At 41.9% G+C, this 16,680-nt stretch overlaps 1 protein-coding gene across 7 annotated transcripts in view; it reads left to right on the top strand.

Annotated features, from left to right (window-relative positions):
- The first annotated feature begins 215 nt into the window (after positions 1–215).
- The window catches only part of LOC5667599 (uncharacterized), a 64,879-nt gene continuing 48,414 nt past the window's right edge, over positions 216–16,680 (top strand). For 4 of the 7 annotated variants that reach the window (XM_061643055.1, XM_061643053.1, XM_061643052.1 and 1 more), the window contains exons 1-2: positions 216–378; positions 2,441–2,564. The gene's annotated coding sequence lies outside the window, so the exon portion shown is untranslated. Of the gene's footprint in view, positions 379–421; positions 496–1,458; positions 1,716–2,440; positions 2,565–16,680 lie in introns of those variants that run through there. The other 3 variants (XM_061643050.1, XM_061643051.1, XM_061643049.1) reach the window with 3 other exon arrangements.

Here is a 16,680-nt window from a genome sequence, read left to right as displayed (position 1 = left end):
CACCGGGTAACGGGAAAGGGAGGGGAATTAAAAACACGGAGACCAACACGCACCGCACGAAGCAGCACAACAACAACCAGCCACTTGCGCACACACACCGAAGCGTATTGTTTTTAGCAGGCGCATATAAGGGCAGGGGGATAAGGCGCGCGGCGAGGCGGGGTGCAGACAATGTTTGGACCATGTTTGGCTGGGGCTGGGATGGCGTTTCTCCGTCAGTTTCAAATCAACACTGTGCCGAGGCGGTTCGCAAAGACGCAGCACGTCGTCGGTCCGATCTGTTGCGCTGTCCGAGTGGAGTTGTCGCGAGTGGAGGGTGAACCTCCTGTTTTGCGCCCTTCGTGCGGCGTTCGGTGGTAGGTCTTTTGTTTTGGAAGGGTGAGAAAAGTTTTGGGGTGGGAGGCCAGGTGGACAAAGCCAGCTACTGGAGTGTGTGAATTTACTTGCCCAGGTTAAGGGTCAACAGTGGCGTCAACTCAGTGATCAGCGTTACAGGTAGCGTTACGTTTCCGGTTTTGTATGCGTTACTTTCCGAGCCATGCTGTGCAGTTTTCAAATCCATCAGTTGCTCATCTCTGTTTCCATGGTTATCGATTGTAGTACTGCCGGCTAAAACGTGGAAGTGAAAAGGATCTCCGAAATGGACAGTGATTGCTTAATTATCTTAAAGCAGTACAGGAAAGAACCATCTCCCGTTCAAGAACGCTCCGGATGTGAAGGAAGCCGTGCTGAAACGGAAGGAAATCATAGCCGGGTGGCATTCGGATTATCCAGCACGTGTGCATGTGCGCGTTTGTGCCCTAAGATGTGTGTTTGTGCGTGTGTGTATGAAAAAAAAGGAAGTATACGTTAATGTTTTCAAAGAAGCTTTCAAACGGTGCGGTAATGCTAATGGCAGTTCTTGCGTGCGCTGTGTAAGGATTCCGGACCTGTTTCCCGTGTTACCTTTGCTCTTCCCTTTGTATGTGCTTGCGGGGTGATTACACCTGCACGGCGAAGAGTTTCTCATCCTCTTTCTAACCTCAATAATTTCTCCCCCCCTTCTCAACCATTCACGCTCCGTTGGAACTGGTAGAAGTTTTGAATTGTTTATCGGCTCGCACCGTTCTTTTCCAGGGGGTCTGCTTGCCAGCACCCCTCGTTCAAATGCATGCTGCCCTTAGGTCTTCCCAAAAATTGGAGGGTTAGTTTGTGTAGTTGTGCCTGTGTGTGTGTGAGTGCGTTTTTTGCTAGCCATTGCTTCCCCAGAGGCGAAACGTGAACGTAAAAAAGTTTGTTTACGAATGATGGGGGGCCACAACGCGCGCGCGGTGTGTCTCACACGAAATGCGCCCACCATAGTAAACGATGCGTTGCCGTAGTAACTGTCAAATGTCAAAACGACACCGGTTCAACAACGAACAACGAACGTTAAATGCGAACGATTCTTTTAGTGGGGCTGCAGCGAGCTGCAAAACGGTTTTGCCTTCCGCTACCATTCCAATCGAAACGCATCGAGTGTTCGGGTGTGATCGAACGCAGGGAATCGCGATATTGGTGGCGATACAATCTTGGGATTGTGGAAGGATTGCAGGACGCGCGCAAAGATGGTGTTCCTAGTGCTTCTGTGCTTTGCGCTGTTTAGTGCGGTGTTGATTTACATCATCTTTTCGTTTGGGATTTGGGTTTGCTGTGAGTAGAAATCGGTGCTTGAGAGAAGGTAATCGGTTTCAAAGGTGAGATCAAGAATGAAGGGGAAGAAATAAACCCATCCAATCAAACGGCCCAACCCCCATGGCAGATGATGCGTTAATGAGGCATGGAGCAAGTGCAGTGATCGAATTATTGAGCTGATCGAGTGTGGCTGGAGTGCTTCACTGGGCGAAGCATGTAGCAGGAACGCAAATCCCGGGTAGATCTTTCATGCTCCCAGAAAGTGAAGGAACCTGCCACTGCCGAGCATGAAAACGTAAAAGAGAAGTGAAATTAGCGGGCAGCAGGGTCCATACCCTCCCGTTCCCGGGTGGATAACGAACTGCTCCGGTTCAATCTGGCAGTTGGTGCGGGTTGCTGGCATGCCTCACAGATAAATCTTACGTGCGATTCGTTAATAATCGATAGAAGCAGTGTTTCGGATGCGATTGTGAGTGGAAAATTCGTTCGAAGAAAAAGGGCAATGAGAAAAGAGATTGGAAGAGGATAAGATGTTCGCTTTTGCTCGATATGTGCCGCGCGAGCTGACCGTGTTGTAATGTGTTAATGTGCTATCCACCATATGTTTCCCGCTGTTAGTGGGAGAATCTTGTTAAAAGATTAGTTTATACTTTTGTTGGATGGAGTGATACAGATGCGGCGTATTTGAGTGAAATAGCTTGTAAAATTTTAATTTATGATATTGAAGTGAAAGAAAAGTAATAAATTTGATTTATAGTTTTAATATTTTGCAACATTTTTTTGATAGAAAATTAGCTGGTGCTTGTTTGTTCTTGGAAATTGAAATGAGAACACAGCCATGTGTGGTGATCAGTGATTAATTAAAATTGTCGAACAATTCACAATAGCTGCATTTCATCAACGTTTGAACGGTAAGCTTACGCAAAGTCCTCCAAACTTATTTGAGTCTAACATTTTTCAACGAAATTGTTTTTCTTTTAAATAATGAAATTATTTATGCCTATCTCGTGCATTATTTTTCTACCAAACATTATCCCGCACCAACCTGATTCATAGTTTATTGCCACTGCAATCAAGCACACCCCTGTTCACATGATTATGACGGCATAAACAAAGCTATTTGCCGTTCTGCCTGGTTACCCCTTAATGGTCGTGCATAATCGATTAGGTATTTGAAAAATACTAACAAATACAATACGGACACGTTTGGAAACCGCGGGTGTTTTTTGTGTGTATTTTCCCGTGCTTACCCTTGAGTTCATATATTCCTGACTACAATTGATTTGCGTCGTGTTCCGTGAATACGTTGCTAGTCACGAAAATTATAACTTCTTACCCCGTTTCTACGTGGAAATAAGCATGAACGGTATTCCGCCCGGAACATTTACTTCGGCCTCCCTCCCTCTGGCCAAGGAATTGATTGTCCTTTCATGCGGAAAACTATCAAACAGTGTCCCTTGGGTGTTCGCTGGTTCACTAAACAATATGCTGCAAGAAGCTAGAGGGTAGTTCTTCCTGCCGAGGAGTTAATATCAAGAAATGGTAGGAACGGTTTGGCGGGAGAAACGAAGAAAAATATGAACAGGGATAGTTTACAACTTTTTTCGACATGGTTTGTTAAGTTCTGTTACTTGATGTCACTCCTTCCACCAACGTCGTTGTTTGCTGGCTTGTTTTCCTGTCTCGTTTTTTTTGTGAGTTTGTTTGATATGGAGAACAAGTTCGGAAGAGGTTCCCTTTTTCCATCTAAACTGGTGATGTCACAGATAGAAAGTAGAAGCCCGACGGTGGGTTGCAGTAGTTTGCTTTGGGTAATTCCTTGCCGTGTCCCAATTACCCTTTAACGTTGCGTGATAGGTTGCGATCCGTCGGACGTAGAAGAAAGTTTCAGTTTTTGGCCCAAAGTTCGCCACTATCCGACTAAGTTTGTTGACATGAAAGCGGAAAACGTCTTCAGACATGAGTTGTGATTTTGCTTTATAAACCAGTGAGATATTGCGCTAGATATTGTTTTTTTATAAAGTAATACTTCTTTTAACGATTTTTTATTTAGTTTTGGTGTTCCACTGAATAGGTAGCAGCATTTGAATTTTCTTTCAGCACCATTAACGATGAAGAAATAAAGATGTCGGTAGCTATGTAGCGCAGGCTGATCGAAAAATGGTGTTTAAAGCTACAATTTAAACGCAAAATTGCACCAACCTTACAGGCAGATATATTTTTTTGCTACTCCCTTTCACAACCGCAGAACGATGGCCATGGTCAATAAAACGGTAATTACTTTCAGCTCGTCAGCTATTTTTCAACGTTTAAGTGTTCGCTCGTCTTCTTTTAACTGGTCGGATCGAAGTGGCGTCGGAACTCCCCAAAGGCTGACAGTTTACGGGCGTGAAAAGTTTTCGGACCATTTTAATTGTTCATCGTTCAATGACATGGTGCTAAGTCCTTCGAGGTGTGCTGATTTTTTTCCACCTCTAATTACAGCATTTTTATACATGGAGGTAATCTTCACAGAGCGTTTTTGCGACTTTTGTTTGGAATTTTTTAAGCCTTCGAAAAGTATTTTTGAAGGAACACGAAAAAAAAAATACGTTAACAAATTCTCAAAAGCTACCTAAGGTTGTTGAGGACTCTCCACGGGGAAAAGGTTTGAAAATTTCATCGCTAATAAGCAATGCAATAAATAATTAATCACAGAGTAGTCCTCTCGACAGCGCATGGAATTGTAATTGGTGAAAGTTACTATTACGACAATGGGTTGATTTCTCTCATTAGCTAAACTGCTACAATTAGCAATTGTTTGAAATAGTTTGAAAGCTCAACTTGAAGCCCAAGTTAATGGAGATGTTATTCGATCGTTTTTTAGTGGTTATAGTGCTGCCTAGTGTTGGGAGATTCGGGATTCGGAAGATTCGAAGATTCAATCCTTAGAAGGATTCGATCGGATCAGATCCCGTTTGTAGGCTTTGAATCCCTAAAAGATTTCATTGCGATTGAGATTCGATTGCAATTCGATTTGGATTGGGATTCGGATTGCGATTCGATTGGAATTCGATTGGTAATGGGATTATGATTGTGATTCTGATTGCGATTGGGATTGGGATTTAAAAATTCGAATCACAATAAGGATTGGGATTCGAAGATTCGAATCCCTTTCGAGATTCATTTTTCCCATCACTAGTTCTGCCCAGGCAATATTTCTCTCCTTATGAACTTCCTTGTTTGCGTTCTTAATATGCTTTTATACATTGAATACATTCTGTATAGAAATAAAAATCATACATACATGGGACTCTGTGGTAATGTACTTTTTTATAGAAATATGGCAACGGTCGTAATTAATTGATCTGTTGAAGCTCGCCTTCTTAGAATATAAAAGGTGCATTGCACACCCTCATCATTTCTAAATGAAATTGCATGGTGCATGGTATGTAAAATATTTACCCCAAAAAGTATAACCATCCCATAGCCAAAGAGTTTACATTAAAATCTGTTAGGTTGCGTGAAGTTGGCGATTTTAAATGTAACAGAGCTGGCCGTATGAACTGAATAAAGATCGAGCTTGAAATTCTAATGATTATCGCAAGGATGATAATCGTTAAGACAGTAAAGAATATTTATGTACGTGATTAAAAATAATTATTAATTAGGGGTGGTCCTGCGGTATATTCATCAACTTATACGACTTAATAAAATGTCCGTAAAATGGACAAATTTCCTAAATAGGCCGGCATGTTTGCGAAGGACGTTATGCCAAGTAGTAGAAGAAGCAGAAGCAAATTATTATTAGGTTTAGATTCACAAGGGTTTGTAACGCCAAAATGACGTTAACAATGGCTTTAAAAACGTACCAATATGCATAATAATAGCATAACCTAAAGACAACTTCAATCATTGCAAATTAAAAAAAATCTATTTGCAGAACTGAGAAAACTTTTACTCGAATCTGTTAAGCGAACCGTTTCATTCGTCTGCCATATGGCGGATCGTCTATCTGTTTGATGTTACCGAGTGCTGTGCTATATGCCATTTTTCCTTTATTCTACCGCCCAGTCGACTTTTCGTCCATCCTGCTACCCGTGGTCAAGCATGTTGATTTGATTGAGAATGAAAGGATGGCACGCAGAGTGACAGTCGTCCAGAATTTTCCTCCGGCATTTTCTCAGCCAACTTCATCCCCATCATCATCATCATCATCATCCACACGAACACCGTTTGTCTGCATTGCAACATTGCAATTTCAGCATCTATAGCTTAGCCAGACTGCATGGGTCAGCAATAGCGAAATGCTGGACCTTTAATTTTTCTCACGTGAAAACCCACTCGTGCATCACCTGAAAGCCCAAGGCATGCAGTTACACGGTTTAGTTCGAGCTGCAGCGAAAAAGAATCCAAGAACGACGTGTTTCTGTACGTGTGTATGTGCGTGTGTGTATACGAGTGTGTCCGGTTTGGTTTGCGGTTTTGTTACTTGTGCAGTTCATGGTTCATGGATGAGCTGGTCCCTCCCCACCCCAGTTTTTTTTGAGAATTTGTCTGGCCATCTTCATGAATGTCTGGATGGAATGGATACGAGAATTTAAAGAACCTCAGAACATTCCTCGACTGTCTGTCTATGTGGCGTGTTTTGGGTGGACATGAGAATGTTCAAGGAAGAAGGAAGTAGTGTGGATTAAAGCTGCGACCGAGGAACAGTGGGATTAGTTTCATGTGTCGACTGGAGTTGTGATTGGACGATTTGTGGCAAGGAAATGACGTCACGAATGGCATTGAGGGCTTCATACCAGTGCTTTCATACGTGCCTGGATGGGGTTGGATGGGTTTTCTCAGTTCTCATTCGACATTCCCATTCTCGGCTCGCTGGCTAATTGCTGCGGTGGGAAAATTGCAGACGGACTGAGTGCCGGCGTGCAGATTGGGTTGGGGCTGTACTGAGACCGAGGTTCCATTCATAAAAGTTTTTCACCGTGTCTCAGTTGAAACAGTAAGAAAAGGAGGCAAAAGACTTGAATCATTAGTTTGGGAAAATGCTCTAATACTACTGCAGACTGAATAAAGATGGCAATAATTATCTGCTAGCAATGCTTTTGTGTTTTCTGTTACCCGTAAGGGACAGATTATGTTTTTTTTTTTGCTGTGAGAAGCTTAGTTTTGTTTTAGTTAACTTTAGTACCAAGAATTTTCCACTAGGATGTTCCCCATGTTCTAAGACAAGTTAAATTTATCTAATTGTGAGACGTAGCACTTTAAGTAACGAGAAAAAAATCAACTTATGAAACGGATGAGAAGAAAGATGAAATCGGTCGCCCAAGGACAAACCGTTGCTGTCCGGCAGCGGAGAAAAATTGCACCAAACAGAGTAACAAAAAAGTACTTCCTGCCAGCCTGGAGCAACCGGAGCCGGCTCATCCTTTGCAGCCATCCTGTGCTACTAGAATTGACTATTATCATAATCTCCTCCAGATAATCGCCATCGCTGTCGACGCCCGGTGTGGCTGGGTGGGACGCTACACTTTTCTCACTTCTCACTTCCGTTTCCGAAGGGGTTTTTTTGCTGCCATTTCCTGTCGCAAACCCCTTTACCCGGCATAAACGCGGGGTTTACTGTACTGCATATAATTCCGGTTGTCGCTCTGTCCGCTTGGCGTTACACTTTGTCCCCAGCCGTTGTGGTTGAAGCGTGGAATAGTGTTTGATTTTTGTTACATACATAAAATGCTGCCAGATCCAGGGTAAAGTCTTACGCATTTCCTCCCACCCGGCGAAAGCTCTCATTGCGAAAGCTTACTTTTGCAACAATGTTAAGCATATTTACCGAACCGCCATCAGATAACGGACATTTTATAGGACCGTTTTTGTTCGCTTGAGTAAAACTTTTTTCACCGATGGCTCGCCCTATCTCGCCTTTGTTATCGCAGCGAACACAGCTGATCATGTTTAGATGGGTTGTGTGTTTGCTGGTACACGCAGGGGCTACATTTAGAGAGCTTTTGTTGGAAACCTTTCATCTTCTCCTTCTCTCCCCATGATTATGTCCGTAGGCTAACTGGTGATGCAAAAAAAAGAAGGAAAAAGAAAAGTGTAGCCCATTTTCCCAGTCTCATCGCGTTCCTGGTTATGCTAATGAGCCTTCCTGCGATGCTCTCGAACCCATTAGGGGCTCTTCTGGCGAGTTGCTCCGTACCGTGCACACTTGGGTCGCGATGGAAAAGCGTCCGACGGTCCGTCTCTTGCCGTTAGTAAATGGTTGCCGGTCCGGATTCGTTTTCCGGCCAGCTCGAGGGCCGAGCAGAGCTGTGTGGTGCTGTAGCGTAAAAGAAAACGAAAGAAAAACACCAACAAAATATTGTTTGTATGACGAATGGCGGGATGATGCTAATACCGATACGTTTGATGGTGTAGGGCGTAGACGCGCACTACACAGAAAGGCTATATTTGTAGAATCTGCGCACTGTTTTTTGGGTGTACCTACTACAGCCAATTGTGCGGCGTTGTTTTGAATGTTGATTTTGACCCGTTTACCGGCATGGCACCGGTACGGGGGGGCACTACGATGACCCAAATGCTTAAAGCGCACCATGTCGGGGGCTTCTTTAGGCGCGGTGGGCGAAACGAAAAAATCACAGTTGTTTAAAGGCAGGCAACATTAGCTCAAGGCAAAGGTAAAGTGTACTCTGGGCAAACAATTCGGCACGTGGTTTGCTTGTAATATGCACTGTTCAACAACTGAAAGCCGCCGCTTGGTACTGTCTCGATTGATTGGAAGCATTTGCAGGGTTCAATAAATGGAAATTATTCATGTTTTGTTTTTTGTTTGTTTGACCTTTCAACATGCCGGTTCGAATTCATTCAATTGATTGCGAAACATTCAACTAAATAACTTTACAGAGCGGTTTTCATGAAATTCAAATCAACGGCTTTTCTCGACAGCTCACGTGCAACGTACAACAGAGGAATAAAAACAAATGAATTTTTATTGGGTCTAACAGGAATGTATTAAACGGTTAGATTGGAATGAGAAAACGTGCGATTAAAGTATTGCCGTACCGTTCAAATGAAACTCAATTACGTTACATTCCCAAAGGACCGGATTCGTGGGAATGGCTCGGATATTGGGGATATGCGCTGCCCGGCGAACGCCGAGTCGATTGATGTTTCCAAATAGATCTGTAAATCGACACAAATCGAAATTAACACATTTATTGCACGTGTGTTCGACAGGGTTAAAAAGAAGTGTCGGCTTCAGTTTTGTTCGTTTTGGTTGTGGTGAATTTTGCCCTTGCAGTGCACTAATGAGTGCTGCGAAATACAATACGCGTAGCTTGGCTGTGTGGAAGCAGTCTTTGATGGGGCGTGAAATTTGGTTTGATTGGCTTCCTGATTGAATGCGGCTGGTACAAATTTATATTGTATAATAATGTGTGATTTCAACTTCACTGTGACGACAGTTGCATGAAATGAAAAACTAACCTGTCATGACAATCTAATGGTTATAAATAGAAGCAGTTGCTTGAATTGTTTGAAGGATCCATCAATTACAATGTTGTGTGGCAAATTGATTTGCAACTAACGGACATATTCATTTGGTGCAGTCATCTCTAAAATAAACCTGTACTATTAGTTTGGCGGTTTCATAATCTTGTATGTTTTTCTGGGATTCCGTAAAGTTTTGTGGAACCGCTGCATAAGATGTTACCGTTTTCTTGTGCATCGTTCATCTCTTGCGCTCCCACTCCATTGAATACTGCCGTCTTGCCTCTCTAAATGCGCCTGCTAGTTGCCGCACGTATGTGAGAAGAAAAAGAGCACCAGGAGAACAACCCATTGCTGGGCGGTAGAAAAAAGTGATCTCTTAGCGCTGATGAATGTTTTAAAACGGATTGAAGGAAAATACGAGAAAACAGCACAGAGAGAGAGAGAAAGAGACACAAAAACAACGTTCGAGCGGGCAGATTGGAACAGTCTCCCAGCATTGCCCTATACCCCCCTCAGTCTGGCCCAAGATTTTGCTGTGGCCGCGAACGGTGTTGGTAGTGGTGTTCCGACTAGGCCTACCATAAAATTTCTCCATGATTTATGGATTTTCTCACACATTAATTATATAATGTTTTTGTCTTCGCGAGGTGCTGGTGCAAGTAGAAATGTTCGTCGTGTACACCCTCGAGAAGATGATGCTTCCCGGTGGTTCTTCTTTGCGGTAGCTACTTGAAGCTTTTTCTGGATTGAGCGTAGAAATTGGCGTGAAAAATGGGATGTCACAAAAGTGAACCAACCAGTCCCGCTGGCCGGGAGGTTTGGGAATGGTAGAAAAATGTAGATTGGATTTTCAGCGTTCATTCACCTACTTTTGAGCTGACAATCGTGGTCGAGTATCGTTGGGCTGCTTTGTTGCTTGCTCTACTCTCCGCCTTACGCTCTAAACGCACTGTGATCTTCGTTCATCTGCAGCCGTAGATTATACGCTCAAGAAAGTCAATTTCTTTCCGCTGGAATCGAGCATAATTCTGGTAGGGTGTATAATCAGCCACTAGTAACTTATCGCGCTCACTGCGAGGTCAACTGTTTGGCTCAAATGTGGGTTATAGCGCCTGGTAACAGTAAAATCCCAGGTGTGAAATTGTAGCAGGGCGTACAAACGTTTTCTTCCATTTTCTTCAAAATTTTGTCTGTCCTTGATTTTGGTTGTACTTTGTCAGCATTGAAACTTTTCGTCAGTATGTGAGAATTTTTTTTGGCGAAATGGACCCGCCGTAGATTATATTGCTTTTATTTTAAACATTTCGCCCCAGTCTGGTGCATGTGGAAAAGCTAGCAAACAACGCTTTAAAGCTTACGGATGTACCGGTTTTGACGCCAACGGGCATGAAACGCAACAGACATTTCATAACATCAATTTGCTGCAGAGACCTTTAGGCGCATTGGCATGCGGCATGGGATGCGGCTTTTATTTCATATAAGTTTTGTAAAATTTTGTGAAACGATTATTTTTATTCTATGAGTTTTCCAATTGGTTTAATTTATCTAGGATAAAATGAATAAATTGTACATAATATCTATTAATTTGCCGCTTTGTGGTCTAATTATTCTTCAGATCTTAGTTGTTACAAGTAGCTTGAGGTATATTTTTCAATGCTTTAAATAATGCTAGAAAACAAAAATATCATTATCCAAGGCAAAAATCAAGTTTTTGGTTGTACTGGTTGTGATATGTGATAAAATTTACTTTCTCATTAAACATTGAACAACTAAATCGACTAGTGATTTCGTGATCCACCAATAGTTTTTTTTATGATAATTCGTTCAATTCTATTGTGTAAATTTTTATACCTTTTATTTTTTAGCAAGTTTGTAATTTTTATCCATTGCACTACTCATCCAACGCCTAATCCAAGCTGATGCTGACTGTCTGTCTGACTGAGTGTGTAAGAAAAACCTGTTTTTTGTCGGTTTGTTTTCGAAGAGTTTCCTAGGTAGTGGACGTATTACAACAATAAAACCTACGAAAAAGATGAGCAAGAAATGCGTCGAGAAAAAGCGTGTCCCCGATGATGACGTGCGCCGATCGTATAAGATGATTGTTTTAGCACAGCCGCCGCTGGTGACCACTGGTGGCAACACCGGTGATGCAATGTCCGTGTGGAAAAGCAACATTTCTTCCACCATTCATGGCTGGGAAGAAATGTACGGAATGAGGTGAGAAAATTATGATGAGCCCCTTCACGAGCCCTGCGTCCGTACGGTGGCGATGCGGACCGAAATGCAATTTTCCTCATCATAATCATAACGAATCATTTTACACTCGCCTTGCGCATTGCTGCACGTGTACAATTGAAAGGTCGCTCATGGAAAGTTTACCTTTATTTGGTTTTTCCACACTACCAAGCCCTCCGGTATTGCAACAGAGTAGCTTGAATCGATGGGTGGAGGAAGACGAAATGTGTTTCGGTTGTGCAACACTGCAGCTTTGCAGTGAGCCATCTTTAATTTGGTAGCTCTTTAAAGGGCCGATGATTATCTGAGCGCCCATCGCTACCACTCATCAGCGATTGGGTGTAATCTTCGCGCCAGCTAATGCTCTTCCGGTAATGTAGGCTTATCTGGTAACGGTCGTGAGTCCGTGGTGCATTGTTGATGATTGATTGGTGCCGAGAGGCTGATTGTGAAAGAGGATTCTTCGATTGGCTACACGTAGTATGCGATTCATGGAAAAGCTTACAATCAATCAAGGGTGTGAACTTTTGGAACGATGTTTACTTCTAAATAAACATTGACAAAGAAAATTATGCAACAAGAGAGGAAGAGGCTATTGAAGAGGAGGAATAGCTTCCTTGTTATGGTCAATTGCGCAGAAAAAAATGTATTATTGGGCGCTCGAATTGGATTGGTAATTAGTTTTTTTTGTGTGTGTTTTGGTAGACGTTTTTCATGCTATGCGTCATGACTCATGAATTTTTAAATTATATTTAACTTTTTAAAGAATTACGTGTGGAAAACTAGTATTTGAAAACATTTTTATGTATCTTTATTGGTGCTTCCATTATTGCTTAATGCAAGTTCTTCTTCTTCTTTGGCACAACAACCGCTGTCGGTGAAGGCCAGCCTGTACCCACTTGGCGAAGTGAGCTTGGCTTTCAGTGACTTATTGTTACCATAGCAGGATAGTCAGTCCTACATATGGGGTCACGGTCTATTCGGGACTTGAACCCATCATGACGGGCATGTTGTTAAAGTCGTACGAGTTGACGACTGTACCACCAGACCGGCCCACGGACCGGAATACAAGTTATATCTTGTTATTGTATCAATTGAAATTTATTTTTTACTTATGATATTTTGAAATTATACCGCGGAAAGCGGAATAGATATGAAGTGTTTCATGGTTTAGTTAAATACTTATCAATTATTTCGCACCTTTCGTCATAGTTCAAACATGCACTGCTGGTCCATTGAATGTGTACAATCAGTAAGAGTGTCTCACCTTGCAGCGTGGGAATGTGCACTGTTGCAGAACGTGCGCATTCGGAAGTAAACTGGCGCCCACATTCGCGCACAGACACACACACACACATGCAGGTGTATGTGATAAGCGAAGCGTTACGCTAGCGTAAAAAGTGTTTGCTACCTTCTTGGCACCCCCATGCAGTAGTGAGAATGTGAGCCGGTGATGCATTTGATAATTCAAAATTTATGGAAAATTATGCACCGCGACATGATATTTCCACTAATAGCTCTGCTATATGCTTCGTCATGATTTTGACATCACGACAATGGAACAGTGTAGCAGTTTTATGATATCCTGCAGATTATGGATCCGCAAAGTCTAGTTCATAGGCTAAATATAATCTACGTGTCGAACCCATCGATGGATTCTAAACAGTAAATCGACATTTGTATTGGATTTCTTCTGATTTAATCCTCAACAAACTATTATTCATTTGAGTTCGGTTATATCAAATAAAAAATCCGAAAATAATACAGAACACGACACAACTTCGAAAGTGTTGGCAGTCTTTAAAGCTTTCAAGCGGACTAGTTTTTGGCTACTTTTAAATAATCTCAATAAAATGTAAAGAAGCAAATAATAGTCAAGGATAGTATTAGGCTAGCGAACATTTCATGATTTGTTTATTTACAGAGTTTAAAATATTAGAGGGTCTATTTAAATTGGATTCTACTTGTACTGTCCTGGAACAAATTATCATATGGAAAAGAACCTCTCGCATAACAAGTTTTTCATATAACGAGTCAGTAACTGGGACGGATTAAACTCGTGATGAGGGGTTCCACTGTAGTTGAATAATTTTCGTGTTAACCAATGGGGGATTTTACGATATTAGTTAAATGTGTTACATGTAGTTTGACACTAGTTTGACTGAAATCATGTCAACACTCCATAAAAAACCTCACACAAAACTAGCATGCGATTTTCAGCCTAGATTATTTTAGCTTGAAAAATATGTAAACAAACACCGATTCGTCGCAGGCGCGATCAGGTTAGCGGTTAAAAGAAGGAAGGTAAAAAATGGATCGATTAGTTGAAATTATATAAAAGTACTATAACATTGTACACAATTGCTGAAATACAATATGACGGTTCGTAATTGTCAAATTGATACCACCCGGATGATGAATGCTGTTCTAATGACTGGCTGAAAATTTCAGCTTTCTGGCTTAAAATATAGAAGGAGCCAATATTAGATTAGTTTTAGTAGTGTTAGATTTAGATTTATTGATTGCCAGCAGTTGACCTAGAACATAACAATTCAATACGTTATTTTAAAATATTAGATTAGTGCAAATAAGAATAGATTTCTAGAAATGTTATGCGAACTTTATTTACGGTTATATCACTAGTAAATAGACACCGACCATCCCTATGCCGCATGTGCATATGCGATAATCAATGCAACAGCACACCTGCATGACGCTCAGCGTGGTGAGGAAAAGCAAAGAATAGATGTAAACAAGTGAAAACGAGATAGCAACAACACGAACAAAAATGCACACAGAAGAAGTAATGCACATTCAATGACGATTCTCAGGGTTCCCGAAAGACAAAGATAAGCTCCACGCCGGGTGCGGATGGAGGGATGAGTGTGTGGTTCGTTTTAATCGGGTAACCAACTGTTGGAAGGCGAGATGGGAAACATCTTTCGACCGATGGGAAACGTGGTGCAGAATTTAAAACATTCATCGTAAACATGGAACGTGAAGCGTGGTGCAAACGAACGATTGAACCGGATTCGGGCGAAACAGGGGTTGGTGGGTCGTTATTTATTTGTTATTATTGGCTGTGCGGGAGATTTTTATGTAAGCAGTTTATCATCAGTGATGATCTATGCTGCGGTAATGATCCATATGCTCAGCGCACACGGGGAGCCAATTGGATGGGTGGTGAGTTTGGTAGTGATGGTTGCTTTTGGAGGCTTTTTGAGGCCTGTACGATTCCGAGCGTCTTGCGCGATGGATGTAGCGAACTTTTCGTTTGTTGGATCATTTCCGTTGACTGTGTGTATTTTTTTGTCGGATTGTTGATGAGTTCTGTTTGTTACTTAAACGCGGAATGCTTTCAACTTGCAAAGTATTTGAAAGAGGCCGGGTACAAAAGTTGGATGTTTATTTTTTTAATGACTGTTTGATAAACTTTTCCTGCCATAAATGCATGGGGAAAGCAAACTTCATTCGTTTGGCTTTTTTTGTGGGTAGTAATCATTTACATTTTACATACATTTTTACTTTACAGTTATGATGTGTTTCGCTTTGCCGTTTAGCCTTGCAAGGGCATGGTGATTATTTTTCGTGACTTATCGTGAGTTTAATGGATTATGTTTTCTGAGCAAATATATGTGCCATTTAGTCTGGATTATATTTGAATAATTTGATGTATTTTAGGCGTGCTAAGAAAAAAAACGGAAGCTTTTGCAAATGCCTAGGTCAAGGGTGCCATTACAACAGTGAACTTTTAATGTTGCTCATGATGCCCAAGACATCCTGAGCCAGATGGTTAGAATGAACTCTATGAATAAAACATTGGTACGACATGTTTTCCGAATATTTAAAACAAGGGTTCGTTTAAGCGGGACAGCAATTTCCTGCATCCTTACCTTTCAAACTCCGATGGCTCGGGTCTCGACAAAACCATAAAAGTAACCATCAATTACAAACCAAGGAGTTGCGGCGAGAGGCAGCAAAAGTTTATGTAAATTAATTTGAATAGAATTATTGTATCACTGAGTGAAATGGATTCTTACGACGAAACTCCGACCCAGGGTAGTCTTTTGCGGTAAACGGCACTGGGACGTTTGTTGGCGTTACAAGTTTCTCTTAGGTTCAAAGATAGCACACGGTATGTTGAGGGTTATGATTTTCTCCAGCCATGAGTTAAGTTGCCATGTAAGCTGTGTGAAGTGCAGAGACCGGCCATTGACCATTCATGGGTGGAAGATTCGTGACGGATCCCCCAAATAACATATTGCTGAATTATTGAGTTCAACGCTTTTTGAGTTAGACGTGACTGGATTGATTATTACAGCAATATCGTTTGATGGAAATTGTACATTATTTCATATTTATTTTTGAATTTTTGAAGTGTTCTTAGAAATATAATTCATAAATTTCTTAGAATTTGAAGTTTTTTCCCATGAATGAAACTTGATTGCCATGGAGTAAGTACTATTGCATTTCGGGACCATCTACCAATGTGTGTGTTTTCGGATGGATCTTTGAACTTGCACTTCAAACACAATTTCCTTGTTACGGAAAACATGTACTACGTTTGCGAGTTTACATATCAAGAGGAACGTTACCTGTTCAACCATTTGCCTAATATACTTGATTTTCATGCTGGGCAAATATGCACCCGATGTCGTAGTTGGAATACCGATTCACCTCTTGATATTCTGCGTAGACTTACTCATCTTACTTTCCGTTGGTTTGTACGACATTCCGCACGGCTTGGTTTGTTCGAACGATTATGTGCCATCCGAAAGGTTAGCGACAGTGTCGGATTGTGTTGATTGGCAAAAAGTTAATTTGAATACGCGCAGCCGGGCGCGTACGATGGAGGTGCAATTTAAATTTTTAATTAAACAAGCACATTCTAGCGCCCTGGCATGGTTCCGGATTGGAACAATTTCATTCGCCCAGCCACCGAGTCTGGGCACAAAAGCTTTATTCGCGGAGGCTGTCTGAAGTTGTTTTAAAATACCACCGAGTCCACCGATAAGCTGGGACCGAGTTTCGGCCTCCGACTTTGCCTATTTGTGCAGGGATTTGTGGGGCGAATCCTTTCTGCCGCTGTTGCCGGTGTGCAAGAATTGTGATGCGAAAATTAACCTCCTGACTGGAAGATTATCATTATCATGGTTAGCATATAGCCCTCCGGGGAGGATGGCGAGAAAAAGCAAGCACCGTGAAGAGCCGTAGCTGTTAATGGTTCCAGATAGCGTTTTGATAGGCTATGAAATAAGTTTTCGGGGTAGTGCTACGTGTAGACGCGCCGTGGCAGGTGCAGGTGGCAGTGGCATT

This window comes from Anopheles gambiae, chromosome 2 (assembly GCF_943734735.2).
Source record: "Anopheles gambiae chromosome 2, idAnoGambNW_F1_1, whole genome shotgun sequence".
Taxonomy (NCBI): domain Eukaryota; kingdom Metazoa; phylum Arthropoda; class Insecta; order Diptera; family Culicidae; genus Anopheles; species Anopheles gambiae.
Note: the sequence above shows the minus strand (reverse complement) of the source record. Positions and strands in the feature narration are given on the sequence as shown.